The sequence below is a fragment of the Limulus polyphemus genome, unplaced genomic scaffold (genome assembly GCF_000517525.1).
Source record: "Limulus polyphemus unplaced genomic scaffold, Limulus_polyphemus-2.1.2 Scaffold49, whole genome shotgun sequence".
Classification (NCBI taxonomy): Eukaryota; Metazoa; Arthropoda; class Merostomata; order Xiphosura; family Limulidae; genus Limulus; species Limulus polyphemus.
In genome coordinates this window covers 887,174-912,405 of record NW_013665659.1, presented here as the reverse complement: position 1 = coordinate 912,405, position 25,232 = coordinate 887,174, and positions in this window count along the sequence as shown.

Genomic DNA, 25,232 nt, shown 5'->3' with positions numbered 1-25,232 from the left:
TGTTTACGCGTACCAACAGTGGATCTTTGTCTTACAATTACAGTGCACTAACAAGCGTGGCCAAGTGATTAGGGCTTTGTATACATATTCGAAAGGTTGCGGGTTCGAAGTTTGCGCGTGCTATGTTGTTGTGTCATTGTGCAAGACACTTTACTTACACTTACTTTAGTTTAACCAGCTGTAAACTGAGTGCCAGCTAATAGTTGGAGGTTAACCTGCATTGGACTGGCATCACGTTGAGTAGAAATGTGTCAAAATTTTCATTCGCTTGCACTACGCAAAACCGGAGTTAAGCTTCAACCATATGTATCTTTCAGGCACGGACAGATGAACTTTTTATTAACAGGTTGTAGTTACATGCAGGGATTATAATACTTCCGGACTTTCACTTCCTTAGAACTTGTTTTGATAAACTTTACTTAAGTTATAAGTTGATGTAATCAAAACTTATTTTCTTAAAACGAATATATATATATATGCGGAATTCTTCTGTCTTATTACACAATCCAGTTGATTTTCATGAAACGCTAAAGTTGAAATTATTGAGAAAATGTATTTTTCAATACAACATAGTAAAAATATGTAAGAAAGTCATACAGAAAGATATAAACTTACTTATTAATACTTTACAAAAATAGAACAGCAGTTTAATAACAAGCTCAAAGTAATAAATAATGAATAATAGAAACGTCTGCTGAACTTATTAAATCTTTAATAAATTAGGATAGCGACTTTACAATATGCTCAAAGTAATACAGAACCAAAAGTAGATGTTTTATAAAGCTTATTAAAACTATTATAAATAAGGATAGCAGTTTTATAATATATTCAACGTATTAAACAATAAAACTCTGTTACGGTCAAGTATACTTCTTAAGTACAGAATTTGGTATTTTGAGCCTGAACAGCACCTTGTGCAAAGCATGTTCTAAGTGAGTAAGTTGATGACCCCAAGGTTAAGTCAAACTCATACCTCTTTTAGAATTGTTGATCAAAGAGAGAGGGCAACCAATCAGCAGCACCAACTGTATTCGTGGCTACTCTAAACGAATATTGGGACTGACTATCACACTTATTACTTTCCAACAGCAGCAAGTGCGGAGCGTGTTTTAGCGGCATATCATTACTCATTCCTTGAACCCTCTAATCTGCAGGCTGACATGTAAACGAATGGTCACGCCCCTCTAATACGTTGAATCGCAAGTACATTAATATTTTTTGCAGTTAGAATATATTTTGATAGGGTCACATAGAAAGCATGGTTGTAAAACATTATAGTTTCTCATCAGATGACCAGAAAAAAGCGCAGCCTTTAAATTCTGCATTTATATTTTCTGTTCTGGTCCTACGTCCGCCATGGTGGTTTGAACCTCTCGTACTTTAAACAGTGCTATTTGACGAAATATATACTACCAGCCTCGAGTAAAGTGGAAAACACTTGTAAGTATATATGTATATGTACATACATAAATTTCCAAACAACCACCAGGTTTACATGTTAATATTAAAGAGAAAACTTTAATTGCCTCCTGTACATATAGCACTATAAGAAGAGCAGTGTTAAAGTTGCGAAAATGTTATCAATCTACAGAAATCGAAAATAAGATATTCCTAACCTGGTGGTGCTTTGAATATTTATATATATTTATTACGCTAGAGAAGATCACACCTTTATATACACACATATATATATTTTTACACCTAATTTAGTAGTACAGGCCTACCCTCAGGGCGATCCTTATTCAATATCTAATAACCCACAAATTCTTTAAATATTGCAAGATATTCAACTCATTAAATTTTATTATCACAACACATGAAAAAATGCAAGTGTATGTATACATGCATACGAACTATCAGAGAGCATACCTATAAAAAATATATCTTGATAATTGAAGTATGTTTGGGAGTGTTCTCTAAACTTTATGAAAGAGAACCTGAAGCAATAAATGAGACTTATCTTCCTATAGAGAACGACTATACTATACTATACTATAAATGCTGCATTTGTTTTTATACTATCGAAATATGTTAGTAAATCTTAATTAACTGAGGTATATATGTACTTCATTTTATTGTCTAATGTGAAATCTCCTCGGAAATGTTGCCCACAGTTTCAGAAGCCTCATGGGCGGTAGAGATATGTTTATTAATTTCTACTGGCCCAGGTTTATGATGAACCAGAACTCGTTTAAGCTGTTGCAATCAGTCTGTGATTCACAGTTATTGATTACCACAACCCAAGTTCTTATGCTACACTCTGCTCTAAAGATATTTATAACTAAGCCTCGTGTTTCTTTATTAATCCGTGGTTCATAGTTACTTAGCACTATCCATTGTATTTCTAAGCTATTCCGTATAATTACTTTTCATTGTGTTTCTAGCCTAGTTTGTTTTTACAACTATAATTAATAACTATTGTATTTCTAAGCGATTCCGTGTTCCACAGCTATAATTACTGCCTATTTGTGTTTCTAGCATAGTTCGTTTTTACAGCTATAATTACTACCCATTTGTGTTTCAAATTTAGTTCGTTTTTACAGCTATAATTACTACCCCTTTGTGTTTCTAGCATAGTTCGTTTTTACAGCTATAATTACTACCCATTTGTGTTTCAAATTTAGTTCGTTTTTACAGCTATAATTACTACCCATTTGTGTTTCTAACGTACTTCGTTTTTATAGCTATAATTACTACCCATTTGTGTTTCAAATTTAGTTCGTTTTTACAGCTATAATTACTACCCATTTGTGTTTCAAATTTAGTTCGTTTTTACAGCTATAATTACTACCCATTCGTGTTTCTAACCTACTTCGTTTTTATAGCTATAATTACTACCCGTTTGTGTTTCTCTTTACATTCAGTCAGTGGTCCAAAACAAGAGTACTTTATATTGAACTTATCTTTACTCAGTGTTGCACAGTTATGGTACCCTGCTTACTGGTTTTCTTTCAGTCTAACTATGATCCACAACCATTGTACGCAAAATATGTATATCAATCGGGTCACACTGTCTTACACATATATAGATGTCTAAATATATCGACAGTCATAGTACAATAGAAATGTATACTCCTGTAGTCAAATTCTGCTCTACAGATATAGATTACTAACAATTTCAACAGATCCAGTCCACGTAACAATAAACAAACTAATATATTTCGTCTACAGCCACTTGCACCTGTAAGCCTAACTTCAAATACAAAACTTTTTAAAAGCTGCTACTGTAATTACTGTAGGACTAATGTACACTAATAACGTTTCAACAGAAATTCCGATAATATATTGTGTACTCCTAACTTACAAATAAATTTTCTTGCAGAGTTTCCTTGCTAATAGACGCGATAATTCGCATCTGTCGTTATCAATTTGGGTCAAAAACTTATAGCTTTAGAACCAGCGTCGATCAATAAATTGTAAGATATCTTATCAATAAACCTTTGAACTCGTGGTTGATTATCCTCAAATGATGAACTTCCTATCTCATTTGGGGTAAATAGAGTAGTCCGAACTGAGCTTCGCCACATACATCTAGTTAGTTCCCGTCTTTTTTATGTCTGGTTAGCTCTTTGTTGTTCCTTTGATCTGCCTGGGCTCTCAGTCACATCCTCAGGATATTGTCTTCTTGGCTTAATAGCAACTGTTGAATCCTTACAATCTCAGCTGTAATGGCCATATTTCCCACAATTATAACAGTTTCCTTTTTCTAGTATCCTCTAGGAGGAGCTCGTTTTCCATGGAGGCTTTATTCTGTGGTTTCTTGCAACATGTTCTTACAAGTTACACTTGAAACACTAATTTTCTTGTGGTCTATTTCCTCCATTCTATGTGCCCTGTATGATTCATTCTTTCAGTTCTGATAGTGTATCGTAAGGGGAAGTTGACTTTTCAATATTACTCGATCTGATTAATTCGTAATTTCGAGAAGGTATCTTTAGTTGTTTATCTGTGACTTTAATGGATTCGAGTTTTATCACCAACCACAAATCTTCATTTGCTTCAAATAACTCTCATATCATTGTCTGTTGTGGTACCTATAAATTGGTCATGTGCCAATGAATTCATCATTTCACATGGAGCATCAAGGTAGTACAATTGGGGAAGTCTTTCCAGGAGATATCCTGCAAGTTTGGCTAAGGTCTCTTCTTTCTTCCATACCATGTTCCAGAACTTAGCTCTGGATAATCATTCTGGTGTGTCACTCTGAACCTATTGGATAAAGTAGTTAGAAATGCTTTATAGTTGTTACAGCCATCTGCTACAAGCTACTTAATGTCGTTACAGGTTGTACCTTTATATAGGCAGCAAGATGAATATCTTATTGTTTATTATTCTACTCGTTCACTCCGGAACTTATTTCGAATTAAGCTTTATATGCTTCTCATGGTACCTTTTCAGCATAGCGCGTTGATTTCTCAATTGAGAGGCGTTTTAGAATTAGCCAGCTAAATTCTGGAATTGGATTTGGTGATGGCATGGCTGGAATAGTGTAGGAAAGCCTTGCAGTAACAGGTGGCATAGTAGTAGCAGTAATAGGTCTAGACCATGCAGGTTCTCCGATTTCATAGTGCTTTAAGTTGGAATTCTTGGAAGTTACAGATAGTAATGTAGGTAGTTTAATCTTAACATTTACTAATTCGCTTTTCAGAGTTTTTTTTTTCATCTCAATGATAATCAGTTCTTCTTCAATGATCTTTCTGGGTATTTCTTTGATTTTGTCATTATGATCTTTCCGTACTTTGTTGATGTATTTCTGTACTTCATCGATATTATCTTCAATTCGATATATTTTGCTGTAATTCTTCTTTCACTATTATATCTCTTTCTTTTAACTCTTTTCTTAAGTTTCTGTCTTATTCCTCTTGATCTTCTTTAAATTTCCTTTATATTAGTTTTAGTTTAAAAAAAATATCTCTTTTTTTTTCTTGTTCTTTGTTTAATTTTCTGTATCTTTTTCATCGTTATCTTTTAATTATCTGTATTTTTCTGCCCTCGTGTGACTCAGCAATAAGTCTGAAGGCCTAGAACATTAAAAGTATACTCGTGGTGTGCACAGTACAGATAGCCTTTTGTGTAACTTTGTGCTTGATAACAAACAAACAAGTATTTTTCTTCTTCATCTTCTTTTCGGTCCGGCATGGCCAGGTGGTTAGGTGCTCGACTCGCAATCTGAGGGTCGCGGGTTCGAATCCCCATCACATCATACATGCTCGCCCTTTCAGCCGTGGGGGCGTTATAATGTGACGGTCAATCCCACTATTCGTTGGTAAAAGAGTTGCCCAAGAGTTGGCGGTGGGTGGTGATGACTAGCTGCCTTCTCTCTAGTCTTACACTGCTAAATTAGGGACGGCTAGCGCAGATAGCCCTCGTGTAGCTTCGCGAAATTCAAAGAAACAAAACAAACAATCATCTTCTTTTACCTATTTCATCATCACTTATAAAGCTTAAGTCTTTCTTAGTGATCGAGTTGTTACGTTGAAATTTCGTCAAAGTTCTATTTTATTTTCACCAAAATAATCCCACTTCTTACATAAGTGATGTAAGTAACGGGTTCTTTTTGACTGTTCACACAAGAATAACAAATTAATTTATTTCTTTTTTTAGCGTTTACTATAGCCACTTTCACCTGTAAGTCTAACTTCAAATACAAAACTTTACAACGGGAACTATTATAGGTCTAATACACTAATAACGTTTCAATAGAAATTCAAAGACTATGGTAATTACGCCTAACTCGCAAATAAACTTACTTATAGAATTTCCTTGCTAATAGACGCGATAAATTTCAATTTCATTACTAAACTGTGAATACGTTTTCTGACATTGAATTCATAATTTCACTGAATACTCACTAATATCCTATTTATTAATCATTAACTGGTTACTCACATCAATAAACAATGTACTATTGTTTATAAATACTGCCCGAAATCACTAGAGTCTTGAGGTAATCGAAATGACATGCTCCTTCTAGCAAACTTCTAAATTAAAAAATTAAAAATACAGCCTACAAAAATACAAAACGTTCATGAGACAATAATAAGTGCGTGGTTGACACTTATGGTAGGCTAACTTATATTTCTCATTTATTGTTTTGTTATCGTTTGTTTTGTTTTTCTGAACTTCAGGACATTTTTCTTAACATTATATTGGGTGCCGACAAAATGCGCTATTGTCTTCTGCATGCATGGTTCCGTACAACGGATTAAATTTCCGGAATTTCTATTTTTGGTACATGGCTTTCGATTCATTTATTTGGTTTCCATGACATGTTGAAAGTTAAACTTTTCTAAGAAACACTTGAAAAACCTTTTTTTTCTTTCGAATTGATTTCAGATGAGTTTTCTGTTCAATAAATATAGAATATGAACACTAAAGAATTTGTTTTTCCCATTCGCATTTACTCAAAATATAACTGCCACATCTAGAAGTATTTAAGAAAAACCACCATTATGTTTTTCAATGTAAAAGTTTATAAGTTAAATTCAATTATTATTTCTACGGGAAATCGCAAGGTTTGCTATTATTATTATTTTTACAAAAAAGAGTTTTAGACATAATTACCATAAAATATTCTCGAATAATAACAAATATTCATCCTAGCGGTGGTTTAACAATGTAATGTTTGTTTCTGAGCAAAATCATATTAATCTAGCACCTGTATACACCTCGGAAGAATCGAACCCCAGATTTAAGCATTCTAAGTCCCTAAACTCACCGCCGTCTCACCAGGGGACTTAACAAAAATGTAAATCATAATTATTATGATCAAAAACGCTAACGAGTAAAGCAAAGATAACGATAATTCTTTTATTGTTAACTTAACCCTTAGCCTCGAGTTTTTAAAACAGGATGACCTGATTTATATTACTTACATACGTAACTGTTTATATAATATGCTTTGAAAGGTCATTTAAATACAAAAACAAAATTTCTGTGCCACCTACAGTCTAGATGTGTAAAAGAAAAATCCTTGATTTGCTGTAAAAACAATAGTATATGTATATATATATATATACATATATGGATGTTGTCCACCAATGATGATTATTGTCGTTTTGTGCAACATGGGATTAAACATTGAAGATCGTGTAGGTTTAAAGCGATTCAAATTTCTTATTGAAGGTAAGTAGTAAAAGAGATTGATTGTTAAAAGTTCGTTTCTTTTGTTTTTTTCTAAGTGTCGGGAGGTGGCATACGATTCGTTTAATAGAAGCGATCCAAGACTTCTCTCTAATTCAGAACTATTTGAGAAGAAGTACTCCAAAGATAAAAAAAAAAAGTCATAGTCATTCATCATATGAGTGTTTGACAAGAAATGAATTACGTTCGTGGGCGGCCTGACTAGAGCTGTAAACTGTCTACAAAGTTCGTAAAACAAGAACATACTTAAGTCTTCATGGTTGGATGTGCTTTTTACTTATATATATAGAAATTTCCAGCTTCCTCAAATTGTTTAAGTAAACCTGCAAACCAAATTAATAGTCGAATAAAATATATGCATTATTAATGTTTTTTTAGCTTGGAACATTTCACACAAGATTCCGTTAAATACATGCAAACATCTTAAACCGCCGTTTACACCTACTTCGAATTTCTATCTTGTGAGATATCAATAGAAACACCAGTTTATTTCGAAAAGAAAAGCAAGATTTTGAAGGTCAAGGGTCTAATTTTGACAACAATGGTCTTGGTATCATAAAGAAAAAGCCCTGCCTCGTTAAAAATAACGATATTTGTTCTTAAACATAGAAAAGAGCTTGTAAGGATGAATGATTATGTGTATTATCTGTGTCAACACGCACATATAACTGTGAAACATTATAATATGATATATTGTTATAAAATTATATATTATCGTAAGCACATACCCTGGTGAAAAATTCGTATCTGGTGTAAATTGAATTTCTGTGCACGAATACTTAAACTTAAAACTCATTTTTGGAGTAACTTAAGAGACACTAGTTAAAAAACAAAGATTTCCGGATCGCTGAGACTTTCAGAATGTCTTTATACATTTAAGATCTGCCCTATTTGCTCCCATTTCTGTCAAGACTGTGTTATTTATTTGTTTCGGTTGCATGACCAGGGTGAAACACTTTTGTGTGTGGTTTCAGTAATATACTTGTAGATAGTTATGTAAATGATTGTAGAGTTCTAAACACAAAACTAAGATGATTGTTAATTATTTAAGTTTTTCATCAAGATTTGCAAGGAATGCAAGAACGTTCGTGCCTCAGCTGACTTGAGTTGCGTCCTTCGTATTTTATGTTTAGATAGCTGGGAAATTAAAACTGGAAAATGGATAATTCTGCTATTAGTGCAAGAAAATGTTTTGTTTTTACAGGAAATTAACTAAAGTTCTTTAAGTTTTATATACAACTCTTCACTGGAGATTATTCAATAGTACAAGACACATAAGGAACAGCTTTAAATAAGCAGAGATGGGCGTATCTGAAGTGCCTGTGTAAAGAAAAACCAAATTTTTAATCCTTAAAAGGGCGAAAGTATAACGCGAACCTGTAATTTCTCCTATCTCATCGACTTATCTAATGTAAATAAATTTATTCTTGGTATAATCATCAGAGCTTCTTCAAAAATAATATATAATATTTAGATATCTTGTCTAGAATTGCACTAAATTAGTACACGAGCTTTAATGAATTCTTCAGAGAGTGATCGTTTTATACTGTATGCAAATCAAATGTTATATTAAATATGTCTCTTCAGTACTTGAAAAGTGCTTAAAAGTTTTAAGGGGGGGGGAGTTATACTATAAATCATTAACACCAGTTTCTAGATAAATATGAAACTTGAAACATTTTAAATGGTCTTTGTACAAAGTTAAAGTTCTGTCATGTCTTAAGTAAAATTCAAAGTTATTATATATTCTTGTTTAGTTTCACTCATAAGTTCTTAGAATTTGTCTTTAGAGCCATTTAATCTGTTTATAAAGAAATTCAGGACTTGGAGTGCCTTACTTGACCTCTATACGTAGGAGAAAGTTTGTTACATCTTAAATTAAATATCAATATTACTGTTGTTGAGATAAGGTTTGCCGCTAGCCGGTTTCTATATAAGCACTGAGCTTGAATAAGCTAGCCGAAAATAATATTCATTAAAGCTTTGTTGGGTTTCGTGTGAAATATCACGTAAAATAAAATGGCCGAACGTAGCCAACTTGAGTGTGAATCTCAGGGTCAGCGAAAACGCACTCTGCACTTTAGAGCCCTGGATACGTCATAAGAACAAAGGTCAAATTCTACTAAGCGATTAGAGTAGTCCAAGAGTTGGTAATGGGTGCCGTTGACTAGATGCCTTCCATCCAGTCTATCAGCTCAAATCCAAGAACGGCTAGTGCAGATAGCTGTTGTGCTCAAAGTTCTAAAACAAATAAACGGACACAAAAAATGAGAGATTTTACATAAAAACGAAACGAATAGCCAAAACAGGAGTGACAGAATAATCCATCGCTAAACGTCATTAATAAATATTTCTAAACATAAAATTAGAACTCTTACTTCATTATTTGCCAGGCAAGTACTTAAAAATAGAGGCTAATATTCGTAGTCAAAATCGCATTAGATTGTAAGATTTTGTCCACTTAAGAAGGTGAAAATAAAGGAAAAAGATCCATATTCTTGCGTAACTTTTATAACGAATATTAAGCCTGCTGGTTTTCAATGCTTCGCCAGCTTTCGGTGATAAAAAATGAATAGCTTAGATAATTTTGTGAAGTGATTGTAGTAGCTCATCAGTAAGTGAAAATATTCATTGAAATTCAACTGTTTAAATTGCTTATTCAAAACTGTTTTCCTAAGTAAATTCATTCATGGTTGACTTTATTAGAATATCCTGTGTTAGTTATGATTTCCAAAGTAAATTCATTCATGGTTGACTTTATTAGAATATCCTGTGTTAGTTATGATTTCCAAAGTAAATTCATTCATGGTTGACTTTATTAGAATATCCTGTGTTAGTTATGATTTCCAAAGTAAATTCATTCATGGTTGACTTTATTAGAATATCCTGTATTAGTTATATTTTCCAAAGTAAATTCATTCATGGTTGACTTTATTAGAATATCCTGTATTAGTTATATTTTCCAAAGTAAATCCATTCATGGTTGACTTTATTAGAATATCCTGTGTTAGTTGTAAACAACCTCTCATCAGAAGTTTCGAAAGCCAAAAATTTAACTTGCAGGATACTATTGATAGTAATAACTAGATATTTCTTTAAAAAGCATTCTTACAGTTCTTTTTATCTTGTTGTTATTAAATTAGACTTTAAATCCAAACAAAATCAAAACTCGTTTCAAATTTCTCATATTTTAGTGAATGGTTTCTTACTGAACCGTTAAGCTTGATAAGATTGCAAATCTCTACTTCAAACGTGATTAATTGATTTCTTAATTACATTTAACGTTTATATTATTTAACGTTTTATATTTTATTTTCAGAAAAAGCCTAACTGACCTTTCTTTGATTCTTTAATTCACAAGTCACACACATACATATGGTAATCATATCTTATCACAAAAGTATGTTTCCAAACTTTTTATATGTTGCAATAGCCTCGTTCTGAAAGCTCCCAGAATGCAGTTGATATCGTAATCATTTACATCGATGTATGAGATCGTTAAAATATGAAATTGATTTGACATAAAAAAAAATCTTATTACATTATGTTGCTTATTGAATTAAGATGTACGTGCATAATATGCGAATAACTTTACAAATGTTCGTTTTATGACTTTGAATGCATTCATCTCTTTTACAATTAAGTTAAAAGGCGCAACAAATATTTTCTCCAATATTATATTTTCTACTTGATAAAGTTAGTAAGTGAGTGATATAAATTTTCTTATTCGAGTTACATTCATCATTCCCCTGCTGTTCAAACAAGTGTAATAAAACATATCTCGTATACTATTGTATAACCTTTCTCCGCTTAATATGGCCATCTCTTATCGCTTGATATTAGTTCACAGAAAAGTGGATCATTCGCTGGCCCAAGGACGAGTGTAGTAAATCCCATTGTTTGTAGGGAATATGATGATGGAATTCTTCAAGAAATTAAAAGCTTTTGTATATTGCAGTCACACTCTCACTTCCCTGACATGCTTAATAAAATGATAAGGGCTATAAAGAGCTCACTGCATTTTAGAGCATGTACGAAATTGCATCCAGTTTTGCATGGTTCGTTAAATGAACCAATAAATTGTAGTACGATTCGTCTAAGCGCATTGCAGTTAGATTAAAATTGAAAAAAATATATAGTTCTCAGATTGAAAGTTAAAATGAATGCTATGCTCAAATGCCAAGATCATTCGCCACTTTTAATCTCCTAATGATCTTAACTCCTTGTGCTGATATGTTCCGCTTGACTAGAGTCCTCAGATCTCACTATATTGCCTGTTTTAGCACGATGAGCACACTTGCAGTTATAAAATGTTCAACTTCTCTAAACTTCCCATCATGTACTCTATTTTTTAAAAAGTTATTTCTAAATAACTTATGAAATATTGTCTAAATGATGTTTGTAATACAATACAAATAGGTTGTTAATTTCTTTTTATGTGTTATTAATTTTTTTATTTGTAGTTGATTCATTTTCGTTATATTTAAAGTAAAATCAGTTACATATTTAAGTTTTATATGTTGTTGTTTTTTATTAAGCACAAAGCTACAACAAGGGCTATCTGTGTTCTGCCCACTACAGGTATCGAAACCCGGTTTCTAGTAGTATAAGTCCGCAGACATGCCGCTGTGGGGCAATTTTATATGCTATCCTTTCTTGGTATATGACAACGCAGATAGGGAGCATAATTTCTGAAAGGAAAGACTGGACAGAACTTGAAACGCCATTTTTAAGTCGAAATAACATACTGATAAAGTTAACAAATATTATTCACATTATGAAATTACAAAGTCACAGCTTGATTCTTGTTAATTTTCAACTATTTGTTTGTTTGTTTTAGTGCAAAGCTACATAATAGACTATCTGCGTTCTGTCCACCATGGGGAATCGAATCCCGGATTTTGCGCGTTGTAAATCCATAAACATAGTGCTGACCCTCTGGAGAACAATTTACAAGTACGATGTGTTTAGCTGTCTCTTATATATACATATTTAGTAATCATCTTTACAGTGTAGAACGTTAAATAAATTTTACTGTAAGGTTTGAACATATTCGTCTCTTGTTTAATGGAATTGCTGTGTAAAATGAAACAAATATGACTATCATATTTCATATGTAATGGAAATTAGCATTGCTATTGGTTGACATGCGTTGTTGTGTGACAAATGAAATATGTAGATTGTCTAATATGATACCTTCCTAATGAAAAGAAATATTTTATTGGTCACTCATTCCCATACTTGAACTCCCCACCCTCGCCGCCACTGCCATCAAAGCAATTAATCTTCCCTGCAAGTTGGCAATGAAATTGCTCTTAAGTTCTATTAGGCAGGATAATCATTAAAAGATAAACCCAAATACCTCAATGATTGTCTCTTTGTAAATGCTATTAAGTTTAAGACTATTTTGTGTAGGAGAAATGGGTAAAAATCACATAAGTTAATAACTAAAGATCATTTAAACAAACTGAAGTGTTTAGTCTTTCTAAATTCAAGACTGAATCCAGGAAAAAAAGATCACATTAGGTTTCTGTTAGCTCTTACACAACCAGTCAGATTCTTAGAAGATACTAAATATTAATCTGCGAATAAGGAAAGCGATTAGGGGGTAACTATAAATGTAAGTAAAATGTAAATAAAATATAACTCTCAAAAACAGTATACTAAACCTAATTAAAACATACATTTAAATAAATAGTTTATTAAACGTATAAGGTGTTCAAGAAAAAAATATGCTTTTCTTTTTTTTACTTGCACAATACTTAAAAACAGACTATACATCTACTGGTTTCATAACAACCAAATCTGACCTTCCAAGTATACCATACAAACTGATTTAGAAATACATTCAAATGACTACAAGCGAAGGATTACAATTGTGGAAAGAGAGTGGTTAAAACAATTATAAGATGAATTACATTTTCTACAGGTACTTAAAGATAAAAGAAACTGCACTTAAGAATTAATGAGACAAAGCATGCTGATGAAGCTTAAAATGCCTCTTTTAAATATCAAATATGCTTAAAATACCAGATCCTGAAATAACTGAATCCTCATTTGCAATAGATCCAATTTTCATTTCATTTATGCAACCTTCCATTAAATAGATAATTAATTTGTTACTCATACAGAAACACGAAGCCATAGAAATCTCCCTATGAATGTATCACTTGGACAGGACCAACTTTATTATTTGAATGAAGTCAAGTGCATTACCTAAACAGGACCTTGTATCTACTTAGATGTTTTTATGTATTTTCACGGTTTTATTATGTTATTTATATGCACAATCAATTTATCAAAAGCTAGTGACCAAATTGCTGCCTTTAATGAACGATATTAACATTGTTTTTCTTAAACACTTCTCATTAACACTTTAACTACTGCCTTTAGTTTTGTCTTTCTTACTACACTTCTTGTTAATGACTAACCTTACAACTCACCTCTTCATATTAATCCATAACTTTTCCCCCTTCATTCATCCATTAAAAAGTTTGTATGTTTTTTTAATTCATAGCTTTTGTTTTCAGTGTGACTGTTAATGTTTTTTTTTCATTAAAGATAAAAATAAGATTCGACATTGGTACCACTATGTATTTATTATTATATGTCTGGGTTTTATCCGAATACCGTTTTTTTTTCTCTTAGAAAACATCAATTAATTATTTCACTAATGTGAAAACATTGTTAGTAGATTTTAGTGGAAACAAGAGAGGGTTTGACGTCGATCGTAGATTATATTTGTAAGCTATATGGACCCTAGTTACTTTAATTGAGAGAAACGGCTCTCTTTCCCTCTATAAGATTCCCGTATTACTAGACAATATGAGAGCGAAAACAGTTCGCCGACGTGCAGTTCAAATGAAGTCCCATGTTGCCTCTAATTTGGTTCCTGGACACTGATGGATGATGGAAGACGGTCACATACCCGGACATCAAATGCTGTTTTTCTTCCTCGTGGAAACTGACCATTAAAGGAGAGCTCCTTTGCTGTCATCAGAAAGACAGAACAATAGAAATCACTCCATTAAGACACGACATCCTTATAAAGTGAATTATTGGAAGAACGGGGGAATAACCAATAGTAATTTTCACATTTATCCTTCAGTTAACTCGTACTATAACACTTGCATGTTATACAACCTTTTAGCATTCACATTTATTACAAACTTATATCGATACGCATTTTTGATTCAGTTTGAGACTTTCTATTATCTTCTTGAAATCTTATAATTCCATTAATAGAAGTATAAAGAGGAATATTGATATCGACAATATATTTCTTAACAACCCATAACGCTTTTCAGGGAACAAGGAATTAGTGGGAGTGCACGAAGTAAAAATATAATTTTATGTTTCTTGCAAATATACCTGTATTGCATTCTTTCTTTAATATTAGCTTCATTAAGAGTACTGTTTTAGGTGTTTAATATACATATAATGTATTTATCTCAAATGCTTATCTTTATTATTTTTCATTTATTATATGTATACATTATGATTATTCGTTTGTATTCTTAGCTTGGTATGTAGATATAAAAGTAGCCTAAACCTCTTGAGTGAACGTTTTGAGACACTTGGAATTGCGGCCGAAAATATGGATAATAGTAACATTCTAGTCATTATACAATATTGGTTGGCGATACTGCATACTTCTAGTTAGGCTACTATTTTAAGTCAGCTACGTTATTTACTGGGTTATTAATTAGTTCTGGTCTATGTAAGTGGATTGCTTTGATCAGAAGTTACATACTTTTGTTATTCTTTCCCATTCGCAAACTAATGAATCTTTAAAGCATATCCTATGTAATTTATCTAACATTCTATATTAACTATTTCTTCAGCAGAATTCTTAATTTGTGAATACATTAAAATCGCATAAACATTGTCTTTACGATCAAGAAATCACAGTTTTACAAACTAAAATGATTTAAATTATCACAATCAAAACTCTCACCAACTTTTAAAGAACGATGAAATTGAAAGTGAAAGGGAAATTGATTTTGGATTTACTAATAGACCAAATCGAGGAACAAATTCTGTTTTCCATAAAAAAAGACTTATAATATGTTCTAGAAGATAGTTAATTACACTTTAGTAATGAACAATCTTTTCGTATTTTACTATTTTAAAATGCATTCCTATATATATATCGTCGCTGTGATGTCAATACCGTGTGTACGTCCAAAAGTTCAATTTTACAGAATCATATATACATAGTTTTCAAACTAGGAAAAATTAGTTCCTGTCTTACACTGCTTAGATAATGTCCCAAATGTAATAATTCTTTGTTGAAGACACACGGTTTTGACAGAATGTAGAGGGACATGTTCTGGGAACGTTTCCATGTAAAACATAAACCATGGCAAAATGGAGTTACATGGTTTTGACATGACAGTGACACTATATATATATGTATACGAGAAATTATGTTAACAAAGCAAAATCTCTGTAACTATTCAATTATTTTAGATACCAAAACTTGAAGATTTCATTCAGAATTTACGAACGAACTCGTAGTTATTTTGTGAATGGAAACAACATTTTAAATGCTGTACTCAATGGATGTGTAAGAAATAAAATTGAATGTTTAACTGCTAATTTGTACCAATTGATAATTGTGTGTTTCTTTAAGAGCGTATGAAGACATTATTGAGCTATATTTCGTTGTAATTTAAGTTCAACGTGTACTTCGGTTATTCTGAAACGGGTACAAGGGTATTTTGTTTACGTAAGGAAATGAAAATGAACATCTAATTGGAAAGTTGATGCAAACCATCTAACTTAGTTCGTAGTCATACTCTGTGATTAACAAGTTGATTTATCATTAACTTGTAAATGAAGAATATGGTAAAATGAGAATAAATTAATTTTAATGAACACTTAAGCAAGATCAAAAATATCCATACTGTATATTAAGGCAACATGTGAATAATGTTTAACAACCAATGTTTTGGAAAATCCCATAAGAGCGCCTCCCCATCGATTTTCGCTATGACAGATGGTACAAGTTAAATTAAAAAGTCAGAGCTTAAAATTTAAATGTAATGTAGAATAACTGATTGGTTGTAACGACACTAACGACATTGGAACTTATGTTAGGAACTGATATACTTCCCCTAAGAAGCCTGTGAGTATCACCAGCTGGACTGTAATTCATGTTATATTACAAGAAATTATGAATCTTATAGAGGAAGAAATTATTTTTAGAAATATCCATAAAAAATAGTAAAAACTTAAAAAATATTTTATTGAAAAAGTTTTAGTATAAAGAAGGCACTTAGGCTACATTGGACAAATTGGTATGAATGTTACGATTTTTTCTCTACACTAGGAGTTACTGTGATTATTAATATTTTCATCTATGTATTTTATGTCCTTCCTATAAATATGTCATTCAAAGTTGCATCAGGAAAGGTGCTGAACAGAGTGGTACTCCATTGTAGTAAGTCTTATGTTTTTAACATGGAATGATAGATAAACAAAGTTTGGGTCTTTTTTCTAGTTGGTCTGTTGTAATTTCTCACATAGAAACTACTTTTCATGCATTTTCTTGCAGTTATACAACACACACACACATATATATATATATATATTAGACAAACCTTTGAGGAAGCTTTGATGAAATTACATTAGACTTATTTATATGATAAATTTTGGTGAATGCTCAGAAATTTGAATTGATTTGATTCTAAGGTTCCATTGTGTTGAAACTGAATTAGCTATAGTTTGAAAAAGTACAAAGCCTGTCCAGGTGATTCATTTGACAACCCTTTAGTTTCTTTGTTTACTTCAGGATTTTTGCGTAAAGCTGCACAAAACATAGCTGTTTTTCTAACTTGGAACTGACAGACCAAAGGATAGGCACTTATTAAACAGCACCCACCACAGATTGTTGGGTTATTCTTGTCTGACCGAATATTGGAACTGAATTTCTTCTTTTAACACACCCACGGCCTCAAAGTGCGGAGCGCATTTTTGTGGCAATAGTCTTCCAACCTTGAACCCTCGGATTTGATATCTGAGCACGCTAACCATGCACAATAAGTAACGCCCACTTATGCACAATAGCTAACGCCCAGCCAACATCCCTTCAATGTAATGACCTCTGGTTTACTGATGTGAGAGAATGTTTTATTTTGATTTTATATGACTATAAAGAGAAAGTCACTGATTATCAAGGTAGGTCACAGTCGCGATTACACATTGACATAACATGACGCGCTGCGTAAAATATATAAGTATATATGCTACTAAAAATATCCATATAATAGGAGTAAATATCTGACTGTAGCATTTGGACTGAACAATACACTCTGATGGTGCAAATCTCACCACAATCTGTAAGTTTTAGTTGAACGAATGAGTTTCTTAGAGATAGCTTACTCCACTTCTTATATTGCAACTTTTATCTATATATTCTTCAGATAAACGATAAGTTCAAACTTGTTTAATCGCAAAAATAATACACTCTTAACAAAAAGTATAAGGAACAAAGAGTGTAGCCCTCTAGCTCATCGCTTTGAATGCTGAAAGATGTTACTTAGTGTGATTTCTTGCATTAAAAAATTAAAAACCTTTTGTGTGTATCTGATTCGATGGTAAACGTATAATATATGAGTGTGTAGAAATATACACATTTAGAGTTTACTTGGATACTTTATGTGTTATGAAGTAGACTCAGAAGGGATCGAATTTGGCTCACTGTGACGAGGTAGCTGTTAACCTCATTGTTTAGTAATATCCTACAGTCACGGCCTAACCTATAATTAATACACTTTTAAGTAAAACCGTGTATGCATATCTTTTCGTAGTATGACGACTTAATTAAAGCTTTGATTTTCAGATGCTTTTAAATTAATTAAGTTTCCTGAATCGCATAAAAATGTTCCAAAACCGATTGAGTTTTCCGCTCTTAATTAAACCGTCAGTTCTGAGATCAGATATAAATTATAAAACGCATACATTATTAAATGTTATACATACTTAGATTTTGAAAAATATTATAACATTTCTGAAAAAATACAAAATGAATTAGCCTGGAGTAAACAGTTAATTTCTGTAAAATTAATCAATTCAAGAAGGCCGTCCCTCCAATGGGTCAGCGGCAAGTTTACGGACTTACAATGCTAAAATGTGGGGTTCGATTCCCCGCGATCGAGAGAGGATAGATAGTCTATCGTGTCGCTAAAAGAATGAAGAACTAATTAAGCAGACTATGCATTAAAAGAATAAAACGCCTATTTTTTTTTAAATACAAATTTGAGAATGTTTAATCAGTTAAAGTTAGTCAAGATCTTTTCGTAGCTTATTCACTCAATATATATATATATATGATCTTCTGGTGATCTTTGTTTCACGTCACAGTCAGTATACTTGTATTTATAACGATGTAGCAGAAATGTCGTTATTATATATAGTTTTTTATGTTTCTCACTTGCTAATATAAGTATTTTTAATGACTATTTTATGTTGATAGTGTACTTGCCCACACCTAAACAAGTAACCTTTGTTTAAAATCAAGAGAACAATCAATGACCTTTACCTTAGTAGGACGTGTTGAAGAGGAAAGATATTTAATCATAACATAATAAATATAACTTTTAAACTGCCAGAATGCTGATATTTAGCATTATTTTTGAGATGATTTAAATTCAAATATGAGAAATACCCTAAAATAATAGTAAGTCAAAGGTACATCATTCAATTGTAAACTTAAACCCTTTCCTTTTCTTTATGATTATCTAACGATAACTTGATTTGAGGGAAGGATATTTATGGCAGGCACTAATAACAGCTGATTTGAAAGCATGTATGGATGTTTTATTGACCATCGTAAGGAACATCGACCGCCTTATGATGTTTTTGTAGATATCAGTAAAACTGTGCCTATTTTACTTATTTTCAAAATATCCCAACGGCTTAAAATTTACTTGTTTTAATTTAATAGTTTTTGGCCACTCTGAATCCAGTTAATAAAGAAGAATTCCTATGACCGCTTGATTTAGTTCTACAAAACACAACAAGACATTGGTGCTTATATTTTGTGCTTTAGTTTGTTGTGGACAATTAGCCATAAATTGTTTTTACATTAAAACATTTGTCTTCAAGCAACCAAAGGATTATTTTAATCTTTGTTACTTTAAAGCAAGTGTCCTAATTTGTGTTGACTCAATTATGTAATGAAGCCATGAGAGCGATTTCATATAAATAAAAATTCACCTTTTGTTAAATGTCAATAAGATTTTATATGCGCATTTTCCCAATAAAATTACGTTTCGAAGTCATAAAAGATGGATTATATCGTTTGTTCTTAACTTGTTTATCTGACCTTATTTTGAGTAAGTGTAAGAAATGACATATATGAAGTTTTATTGGCTCGTTTCAACTTTTATTTATGTTCACTCCTCTAGATAAATTAGGTTATACAAAATGAATGCTTCAAACAATTTGAGCACATTTTCATTTACACAAAGAAAAAAATAAAGTTTTCGACATACTTTTAACATAGCAGATTTAATTTGAAACTCTACAGCCTTTATTGAAAGAATATACTGACTGAGCTGAAGTATTGAAAGCAAGGGCCAATTTCAATAGAAAAAATAATCAATAAAGTTGTCAGTATAGTAAACGTAGAGAGATAATGGGAAAAGAAGGAGACTTTTATAATTAAGGCAAAATGCTTCTCATTCGAATTAAGTGGAAAAAATCAATATTTAAAGAGCCACAAAAAGATTAAAGTCGATGTGACTGGCATACACGCTGAATAATAGAAGATACTAGCCAGTGTTTCATGATGAGTTTTAAACCAGAGAAATTAAAAAATTAGAAATATATGAAGCTCTTTATAGGCTTAATCAAAATACATATCGCTTAAACACACTAAACTAATAAAAGTTAATGGTGTTGAAAGGTGTTTTAGTAAGACTTGTTGAAGATGAAAGATATCTAATCAGAGGATAATAAATATAACATATTTTAATCACAAGGGCCAGGTTGTTTGTTTGTAACGTGATTTTTGGGATTGGTAAAAACTATACGAGGATTCACTAATTATTAATAAATACCCAAAAATTAATGGTAGCACAAAGACATGGATGAACTGTAACTCGGACATTAGCTTTTGGCTTGTTTGCTGTTAAGTACAAAGCTATATAATGGGCTATCTTTGCTCTACCACCCAGGGGGATCTCGAAAAACATTTTTTTTTTTTGGCATTACAAGCCCTTGAACTAAAAGCTGAGCTACAGGGGAGCTCAAACAATAGAGTCTGGTCTTGTTTCCGTTTCACTGTATTATAGAGAATCTTGTAAGTGGCCGAACCTGATCATATGGAGTCAATATCATTAGGATTTCACTATTATTGAGGGTGAGGTCATACTGGGACTTGATTAAAACATTTAACGAAAATCTAATAAAAATAAATGAATTTTATTGACACTTTGTACATTTTTATTGAAAATAAAAGAAATTTAACCTTGAAAAGAAAGCAAAAGCACTCAAAACCCATATCTCCGAACTATTTGCTATAGCTTTTGCATGTAACTCAAATAAATAAAATAAAACTATATTTTTGAAACGTTATATTTCTACCAATTTATCAACAAGTAACGACTAGTATCACTACTCAGTGCTAAATGAAAACAATTGTAGATGCATAGAACAAGGTAAAAATCTACAGAACACAGTCTATGTAAATCCTTCTCATCTTCAATTACTTATGCAATATGATTCCCTTTGAAACATCATTTTTATAGCTGTAATTCACAATCTGCCAATTTTTATTTCATTTCATTTTTTAGTTGTATGGTAAAAAAATTATATTGTGATGCATAACACAACAATCTATTGTGATGCATAACACAACAATTCTTCTTCCAAACTATTGGAATCTTACGGCCTTTCACAGCGAAATCTCCAAATTTACTGCTCTTAATCAATAACGCTGATAAGATGTGAGAACTGACAAAGCCCGTCCGTTGAAGCACTTCAATTTTGCATCTTAGGCAGCTTTGACATTTACTTAGAGATTCAATGCTTTTCTTTCCTCTTCTCTTTCAATATCTCTAATTCTTTTTTCTTTTATAAAGTCAGTTCTCATATATGCTCTACTGTTGTGAAGAGAGTTTTCGTTGGTTTAACTTGGACCTCACAAATAGCGTACTCATTTTGTCATGTTCGATTATCAGAAGAAACTCTGCAGATATCAATACAGGCGTTTTACAAAAACTTTTCATTAACAAATGACACGTGTTTTTCTTTACGATGTTTAATATATAGAATCAGATATGTGTTTGCAACACACCTTTTCATTGAATTTTGTTTAAAGTAAAGTTATTGTCAACTGGAGTTCCCAAATGTCTAGGATTGGCTTGGAAATTTAGGAATTAAATATATTGTCCAGGTAAACACGAAAGGCTCTCGTGGACGTCTGATATCCAGGAGTTTAATTTCGACAGATGATATTTAGTTATATTTTATATGTTTCCAGGGTTTGAAAAATACCTAGGTTACCAATACTGGTTAATTTCTGACGCCCACTTCACAGCACTCAAATTGGTTCAGATTATGATAAAACAAAGAAGGGGAGAAAGACCATTTCAGAAGTCCAACAGCAGCATCGAAGTCTTTTGCAAACCATTATCTCATTAAGGTATATAATTATTCTATACAGTAAGGCATACTTTAGTAACAACCAAAATGGTCATTTTGCTTCTAGTACTTAAACTTGCTTTATAATGCGGAATTTTGTTCTGACTGCAATGTGTAACGCTAATTCGTGGCAAGCGAATCTTTATAATCTGGGACTCCATACAATTTATTTTTTCTTCAATAAACCTACAATCCATTCATTCTAAGCTGCAAATAGCCATATAAGTGTCTATTAAAAGTGTTGCGTTGCGATTAACTATACAAAAATGACAGGATGGGAGGTTGGGAGCCCTACTGTCAAAATATGTAGATATATAGTGACGAAGTTAAAAGCATGTCTTGCGTTATAAATTTCATATACAAGTGAAAGTGGTCGCGCGTTACAACGACAAAAATTTCAGTACTTAATGCAACATTAGAATTCCTAAAATACTGCTTATAAGATTCTCAGAGTATGTTAAGATAAAGCATGGTAGTAAACCTACCACTTGTATATTTAAAAAATCTAATCTCTAAGAATAAAATGACAACGGAAATACTTAAGCCGATTTTCACGTATTCTTTATTCAACTTAACTCAAACGTTCCGAAGGAACCGAGTGTTCAGTAGTGTGTTTCAGCTTAGGGTTTAAAATACAGTATTATAAGAACAACATAGAATCATGGCCAGGTGGTTACGGCACTCGACTCGCAATCTGAGGGTCGCGGGTTCGAATCCCCCTCACACCAAACATGCTCGCCCTTTCACCCGTGGGCGCTTTATAATGTGACGGTCAATCCCACTATTCGTTGGTAAAAGAGTAGCCCAAGAGTTGGCGGTGGATGGTGATGACTAGCTGCCTTCCCTCTAGTCTTACACTGCTAAATTAAGGATGGCTAGCGCAGATAGCCCTTGTGTAGCTTTGCGCGAAATCCATAACAAACAAACAAACCAAACTGTAGACAGCGCTCGATTTTTCTTATTTATGTTTCTACCCGTCAAATATCTTTCTTCTCAAAGTTTTAGGTACAATCGTACCATGCATACTCAGAAACTCAATAAAAAATAAAGACGTATTTAAAAAAAATTCATATATATCATAGAACGATCTTCAAAAATATGATGATTGTGTTACATGTTGCTCCCCATTTTTTATCATCATGCCTTCCAGTTTACTCCTCCCTCTACTCATTGTCATCTTGCCTGTATGAACTTTTATCCCATTCTTCCCCTTACGGGCACAGAAGAAAAGTGTAAATCAGAAAATGGAAAAGTGTACAGTGAACTTTAAGAAGACTCTAGTCAAGACATATCAACCTTCCTTTAGGTCGCACGTGCAGCCACATTTTGGGCTGTCACCTCTTGTAGATATGTCAACGGAAAAAGATGGATTAACTATAATGGTCCATTGTTCAATACATAGTTAAAAGAAATAACCTTGTTTTTCCATAGACAGTATATTAAGAAGGTTTCGAATAGCATGCTTATCTATCTTCAGTCTTAAAACAGTAAGTGTGAAAGTAGACAAATCTATTAAATATAATATAAATGTCCGAAGAAATTTACTTTTAATTTATACAACGAAAAAATATCAAAAACTTTGGGTATGCGAGATTTTAAACCTCGAATCCTAGTTTTTTTATGTAAGTCTTTCAAAATGATCAGAGTCAATATAGAAGACGTATCACTTACTTGAAGATAATATAATTCAGCAATTAATCATACTATAATGTAATTCAGCAATTAATCATACTATAATGTAATTCAGCAATTAATCATATTCCATAAAAAATTAAAAGATAAAATATAAATAGCCACGACATTTATTTTAGTTTAAACCATCTACGGAGGACGAATAGTAAAAAAATAACTTGAACATATCTTAATCGTTGAAACTTCTTGGAATTTTCTAGATAAAAGATGATTGAAAGTGTCATGATCTCAATCAATGTAATTGGTTTTGATTTCCATAGTTTCAACGTTCTTATGTGGTTCAGTGGTTATGACATCGTAATAGATATATGAAATGAAAATACAAATGCTCATGTTAAATAGAAGAAAAGAGAGTTTTATTATTTACGAAATTAAAAATCATTAAAAACAGTAAAATATTTTATTTTCGTTATTATAAATTGCTAATTATTTCAACTAGGAAAGTATTCGGGCTTGATATATTAATTGGGTTAATATTTTTATCATGTGATATTAACTGTACAGTAGTTTAAACTTAAAAAAAAAGAAAATGTCTTTTAGTATTAATCTAAGATTATCACAATCTAATTCGATGTCTATGCTCTACCGAGGGTATGTGATTAAAATGTATATTGAACTTTTCAATCATGTCGATTTTATAATCAATTAAGAGTAAAGCAATCACCAAAAGGAAAAGGAAATAGAGAATCATAAAGATAACGTGATTTCACTTTTTTTTCCGACCGATTCTTTGAGAGACGTGTCGAAACCGGTGTTAAATGATTTTTAAATTTAATTACTAAGTTCACCATGCAGACGCTATCAATGCCGGAGGGTCATCAAAAAAAAGTTGAGAACTGTAAATTTACAACTTACAGAGGAAATATATTCTTTTTGTAAAAACTTTTTAAACGTCAATTTAAGGAGTTGAACGCCTTCACCTGTAACGAATAAACCAACAACTTTCCACTTATAATTTCTACTTTAATTGAAACAGTTGAAGGAAGAGATGATTCAGTAAATATTTTGAGATGACATCATCCCTCTAATTGCCGCTTCTCATTTTAACTTCAGTAACCTAATATTTGCGTGATGTCACGGAATAGTCCATTCAAACATTTCCAAGCCTGAATTACTCAAAATGTCAACACTAGGGTTAAGGGTAAAGGTCGTAAGGGTTAATATAATATCTCAAAATTATAGAATAGTATACACCTACAGACTTTTATAATGCTTTTTATCTGGTTCATTAGAATTATTTAGTACAAATAAAATGTGTTTTCGTCGAGAAAAAATCACGAACTAGGTACGAACTAAAGTGGCTGATCCCATTTTACAAGGCGGAACACAGAAATTTTATGTGTCACAGTCTAAAAATTAATAAGTATCGCAGAATTCTTCCAGAATGTTAGATTAGACGGATATTTTTTCAATTCACAAAATTTGTAATACGGATAGGCGATTGAACGAAGGCCAAGTTCAATATAAATAAGTCAATTGATATTGAAATAATTATATGTTTTCAATGTGTCTCCCCGAAACGTCAGATGATAGACAAAGAAATTTAAAACCACCATAAAGTTGACCCCCTCTATAGCAAGTGGAACCTCACAAGATTTCTCTTACAAGCTTGCAATTTTAAGTTTAAGTTCACACAGCGTTCTCTGACTATTACCAGATTTACAATGCACATGCTGTAAATCCTATACCGGTTATAATTTGTTATAAAATTTATTCACCAGCAATTGGCTACATTCCCAATATTT